Source organism: Panthera tigris, chromosome C1 (genome assembly GCF_018350195.1).
Source record: "Panthera tigris isolate Pti1 chromosome C1, P.tigris_Pti1_mat1.1, whole genome shotgun sequence".
Classification (NCBI taxonomy): domain Eukaryota; kingdom Metazoa; phylum Chordata; class Mammalia; order Carnivora; family Felidae; genus Panthera; species Panthera tigris.
Genome location: NC_056667.1, coordinates 55,713,042 through 55,719,528, shown reverse-complemented (window position 1 = coordinate 55,719,528; position 6,487 = coordinate 55,713,042).

The following is a 6,487-nucleotide window of genomic DNA, read 5'->3' as shown; positions in this document are numbered from 1 at the left end:
GTTAATGTTTTTGTTTTGTTTTGTTTTGTTTGTTTGTTTGTTTATTGAGAGAAAGAGAGAATGAGAGCAGGGGAAGGGCAGAGAGAGGGAGAGAGAGAATCCCAAGCAGGCTCTACACTCAGCAGTCAGCATGGAGCCCAATACGGGGCTCAATCTTACCACTGCGAGATCACAACCTGAGCCAGTATCAGAGTCAGATGCTGAACTGAATGAGCTATCCAGTGCCCCAACAGCCTCTCCTCTTAAACTGAGCTCCTTCCATGAGGATCCTGAACCGATAGACAAGACCTCACATGGACTCCTCTCTCCCATCAATATGTTTGAATAGCCATCTCCTGATATAAGATCCTAAAAACAAGCTCATGAGTTTCACCTGTGATATGTTTAGCCCCCTCATTCAGTAAAAAGATGATGAGATCTCAGATATAGGACATTTTTTTAGAGTCTGCCCTTTTTTACCTCATGGGTAGAAATATTATAGCATAGAGGTTAAGAGGATGGACTTAAAAGCCAGGATACTTGCACTTACATTTCAACTCAACCTTGAGCAAGTTTCTTTAGCCTCTACAAGTGTCAGTTTCGTTATCTGTAGAATTGGGGATGGTAATATCTATCTCCTAGTACTGTTAGTATTATTAAAATTGCCCATAAACTAGATCATAAAACAAGTCGCCACTGAAATTATTTAAAGCATGTCCTCTGGAATTAAGTTAGATATTAATGATAAAGTACTAGAAAATTCCCAACTACTTGGAAATTAGGTAACCCGTGACTCAAATAGGGTACTCAGGTTTTGTCTACCCAGTTTTCCTACATGCATTTGCATACCTCAATACCGGTAAAAATTGCTGGAAGAAAAAAGCTGCCCAAAGCAAAGAAGCTAACTTAATGCAACCTAACTGATGCTTCCATTGGCCATTACGTGCAGAAAACTCAGTAACACAGGAATCTTGGGCTTGGTCTTCCTTTTTCTCATGGGAGCACATGTTGACACTACACAGGAGAATGTCACCCTCTCTCAATATACACATTTGTGTACATAATTAGGTGAACTTCCTCTAACCATTTTGCAGATTCTGAAAAAGAGGATTTATAAGCAAAGCATAGTTTACCAGTTCATCTTTTTCTGTTCAGTAAATACAGAAATCACAAGAGGGCAAAACTGGAGATTAAAGACACTATTTCTGAGTAGAACTCACAGGCTAGAGGCCTTGTGGGCCAGGAGGGGTGCTAGCTGACTCACTGGTGTGATCTGAAGGACTGCGTGAATTTTTCCAGCTTGCTAAACAATTTGCACTTGACTGGGACCAGGACATTTTGTATTTGCACCCATGCCTAACATTTCAATCAACATGTATGCTAATGATATATCCCCTAGGAAATGCGAGGGATTAATGATAAAAATGTGAATCATCATCCAGGGTTATGAGTTAACCAATCCTATTCTACTCGACAAACATTTATATAGCAACTATATTTAGTTACACACTGGGCTAGGGCAACAGTGCCACTAAATGCAAACATCCAGATGGACTTGTTATAGAAAAAGCATTGAATCTCAGATCAACTTCACATATAGACTGGTCTAAGAAATGAACAATAGACATAGAACTGGAAGTTTTATATTCTGGTCCAAGTTCTGACACTTACTCACTGTGCATCAGGAGGCAAGTTTAATAACCTTGCTTGCTGGCATACAACAAGGAGAGAGAGGAAACCAGTTATTTTCAAATAAGATAATGAATGTGAAAGCTGTTTTAATACAATTGAGGAGACTCTTTGTGTAATGCTGTGGAATGATCTCCAAGAAAGTACTGTTAAATTCTTTCTTTTTTTGGCAAGGGTACAGAAAAGCGCTTTCGTTTTCTTTCTTTGTTTGTTTTAAAGAGAAATATTATATCTACAGACTGCTAAATGCATAGAATGTCTTTGGAGGTATACACAAAAAATGTTGGTAGTATTGCTGACCTCTGGGGGAAGTTACAGTGTGGACGGTGGAAATGACAAGAAGAATTTTTAAGATAAGGAAATTGAAACATATAGAGGTTAAATAACTTCCCAAGGACATCTGGTAAATATCTAAAATAGCAGGGATTCAAAATGAGGTGGTCTAATCGTAGAATTCACTCTGTGACCACCATGCCCTACTGCCCCCTGACCTTCTGAAGAGAGGGTGTCCATGCTGGAAAGTTAACCTCTGCTCTAAAAGCCCACCTCAGATATCTAGCCATTATCTGTAGAATTCAGTCTACCAACCATTTCCTCCCCTTTTCTAGACTGACGTGCCACACTGGTTGAGAACATTATTTCATTAAACTGCACTCTCTTTCTCTGGTACAAATCAATACAAAACCACAAAGATTTGGGGCGCCTGGGTGGCTCAGTCGGTTAAGCGGCTGACTTCAGCTCAGGTCATGATCTCGCAGTCTGTGAGTTCGAGCCCTGCGTCGGGCTCTGTGCTGACAGCTCAGAGCCTGGAGCCTGTTTCAGATTCTGTGTCTCCCTCTCTCTGACCCTCCCCCGTTCATGCTCTGTCTCTCTCTCAAAAATCAATAAATGTTTTTTAAAAAATTTAAAAAAGACACAAAGATTTCTCTAAAAACATATACAAAATTCCTGTCCAGGTCTGTTTTTTTTTTCTTTTAATTTTGTATCCCTGACAGCTAGAAAAGAATCACTTACTTTAATAGGAATGATCCTTCCTGTATGACACTAATTGAAACGTTGTTTGCATTCAGAAGATGTCTTAACAGAAAATGTCTTATTTAATTGGTTGGAGCCTTTCTGAAAGTCACTGTCTAGCTAGCCCAGGGATCTTTGGCCAGACATTGCTTGGCTCCTTTCACTTAATTGGAGATACATGCACTGCTCTTTGGTTGTGGTGGTGGTTCATGCATTCTTCCCACAGTGCCTCTGTTGCTGCCCTGCTTTAATCATCCACCAAACCATTTTGGGCTTCTTTCCAGAAACTTTCAACATAACCTACCTGTTTCAAGACTGGAGCTGAAGCTATTGTTCTTCTTGGTTTTAGTTGTCTTAGCAGACTTCAAACTGATATCCTTCTGGGTCACTTCAGTGAGCAGGGTCATGCCCATTCCAGCAAGACCCACGTTGCCTGGATCTCCTTCATGCTGTGACTTCATTTCCACACCACTGCAGCCATCTCCTCACTCCCATGGTCACACCCTGGACTTATCATCATCATTCCTTTGATTTCCACCTGAAAAATGCTAGACTTAGAAGTTCCACTGCCTGATCACAGCCTCATAAGCTTCTACCCATCAACCCCTAAAACCATTCCAGAAATCCTATCCAAGGATCCAATATCAGGTAGCCAATTCTCACCTAGCTCTACTTTCTTTTCTATTCAACCTGGATCCCAAGGTCAAATGCTTCAAACCTAATAACAGCATCCTTAAGTCTTCACTTGACTGTCATTCTACATCTGCTGGAATGTCTCCCAACCCTTGGAGAATCTAGCAAGTCTGTGCCTCTACCTCTCCCAGGCTGAAAGAGTAAAGCATGTAAACTTGCAGATTGATGACTCCACTGAGGCCTCAGTTCATGAATCCCTTTACTTGACTCTAGTAAGTTCCTTTTCCCACTTACCTTAGAGACTGTATTAAGCTTTAATAATCTCCTATTTCAGTTAGGACCGTTTTTGGGTGCATATAATTGAAACACAATATAGCAGTGACCTAAACTTGATATAGGTTTGTTTCTCCATTATGTAAAAGAAAATCAGAGATTGGCACTCCAGGTGTGCTTGTAGAGATACAACAAAGTCCTCAAAACCTAGGCATCTATCTTTCGGTTCTGTGATCTTCAGCAGACGGCTTGTAAACTTAAGATCACCTCATGACCCAAAATGGCTGCTGGAGTACCTGTCATCATATTCTAGACAGCAAGAAAATAGAAGTCCAGAAAGGCAAAAGAATACCCCTCAAAGCCAAGTTGTCTTTCTTTAGGAACCTTCATAGAAGTCCCATATAACACTCCTATTGATATCTTATTGGCCATAGCTTGATCATATGAGCATGTTTAGTTGTAAGGTAAGCTGGGAAATGCAGTTTTTAAGCTATATATGTCACTCGCCCAAACAAAATCAAGACTCTGTTACTAAGGAAGAAGGGGGGGAATGGATTTGGAGTAAGCATCTAACTGCCCCTACCACATCTTCATAATGCCTCTACTCCCACACTCCTCATTTCAGACAGCTCTTTTACTGGGAAGAGACCAACAGGTGTGAAATCCCTTAAGATCTCTCCCCTCCATTTCTAATTCATCTGATTACAGAAACCACACTTAACTTACTTTATTCCTGTCTTGGAGGAAGAGTGTCTCTACCCCGCAAGGCTAAAACCTGTGCTTTTATCATATGTCATTTATCACATGTCAAGTGTGCAACAATAAAGATGTTAAATTTTTTCAAATTTTAAATTCATTCACTTCTTAATCCCTTACCATCTGTCTTCCACAGTCATTATTCTCCTGAAACTCTTCTAGCCAGGGTCACCAATTAATATCAAACTGCCAAATCCAAAGCAAGTTTTCAAAAAACAGTTTTACGGTTCCCCCCCAAATTAACCATAGAACTATCTATTCTACTCCTACTCTATTCCTCCATATATACTCCAAAAAACTGAAAACAAATACTAAAAAAAAAAAAAATGCATGTACATGCATGTTCATAACAATACTATTCACAGTAGCTAGTAGATAAACACAGCTCAAACATCCATTACTGGATGAATAGATTTAAAACATTGTGGCATATTTATTCAATAGAATATTATTCAGCCATAAAAAGCAATGAAATACTGGCAAATGGTACAATGTAGATGAACCTTGAAATCATTATGCTAAGAGAAAGAAGCCAGACACAAAAAGTCACATGTTAAGAGATTTCATTTATATGAAATATTCAGATGGATAAATCCATAGATATGTAACCCAGATGGGTGGTCACCAGGAGCTGGGAGGAAGCCACTTAACACATATAGGGTTTTACTTTGAAGTAATGGAAATGTTTCGGAGCTAGGTAGAGGTGGTGGTTACATTGTATTATGAATGTACTAAATGCCACTGCATGGTTTGCTGTAAAAATAGTTAATTTAAATAGCTATGTGAATTTCATCTCAATAAATTACTCTTTTATAACATCACTTTTCCGTTCTCTTACTCATACTTTCCACCATTGACCACCACCTACTTCCCAAATTCTTCCTTCCTTTGATTTCCTGAGCATCAGTTTTTATGGTTTTTCTGCGTGCTTCTCTGACCATTCTTACCCTTTCTCTTTTGCTGATTCAACTTTTTTTGTAATCATGTGATTGTGGAGAATTCTCCAGACTATTTGGGTTCTCTTCTATTTTTGTTCCTCCAGGATTCTCCCCTCTATTATCTCAGTTCTATTAGAGGAAGTTTATGCTCCTGTTCTCATCTCTGGATAAAGAACTTCTATTCCCAGGAAGAAACAGTATTGGGAAAACCCATCTGAACAGACCATGTTACCGGCCCCATGGAAGAAGGAGTGATTTATCTAATTGGAGAGTTGCAAAAATCTGACACTCATTTTTACACAGTCCTTTATAGGGAGAGGTTAAAATGTTGAACTTCATGGTTCCCATGTGGCCTATCCTCTTTCTTTTTGTACCAGCCTTTGCAGAAACATAAATTCTGCTCTCCTCTATAAGCTAAGCTTAACTGCAGACTTTCGGAAGGAAGTTAGTAATTTCAAATTAGAAGGGAGAGTTTTAGGACACCTTGTTGTGGCAATAGATCCGAGCTGTATTCGCTATGCCAGTCTTCTTAGTAATAAAACAGAATATCAATCTCCACCTATTGAAATTGTTATTTAATTTATCTCTTACCTTTTAATTCAGAGGGAGAAGGACATGGTCTAACACCCTTTTAAGACTCAACAGTTTCCAACCACGACTTCAGTACCAGTTGCTACCAAATTTATCACTCTGGCCCCTTTCTGTTTCTTCTTCTTTTTTTTTTTTTTTAACTGGGCAACTGCCAGGTCTCTATAAGTCTCTTTTGTTTATTCATTTGTTTTGTTTTTTTTTAGATTCCACATATATATGAAATCATATGGTATTTGTCCTTCTCAGACTTATATCACGTAGCATAATACCCTCTAGATTGTTTTGTTTTTTTTTAGATTCCACATATATATGAAATCATATGGTATTTGTCCTTCTCAGACTTATATCACGTAGCATAATACCCTCTAGATGCATCCATGTTGTTGCAAATGACAAGATTTCATTCTTTTTCTTTTAGAGCTAATGTTCCATTGTGTGTGTGTGTGTGTGTGTGTGTGTGTGTGTGACACACACACACACACACACGCACACACCACCACCACCACCACATTTCTTTATCCATACATCTATGAATGAGCATTTAGGTGGCTTCCATATCTTGGCTGTTGTAACACAGCAATGAACATAGGAATGCATACATCTTTTCAAATTTG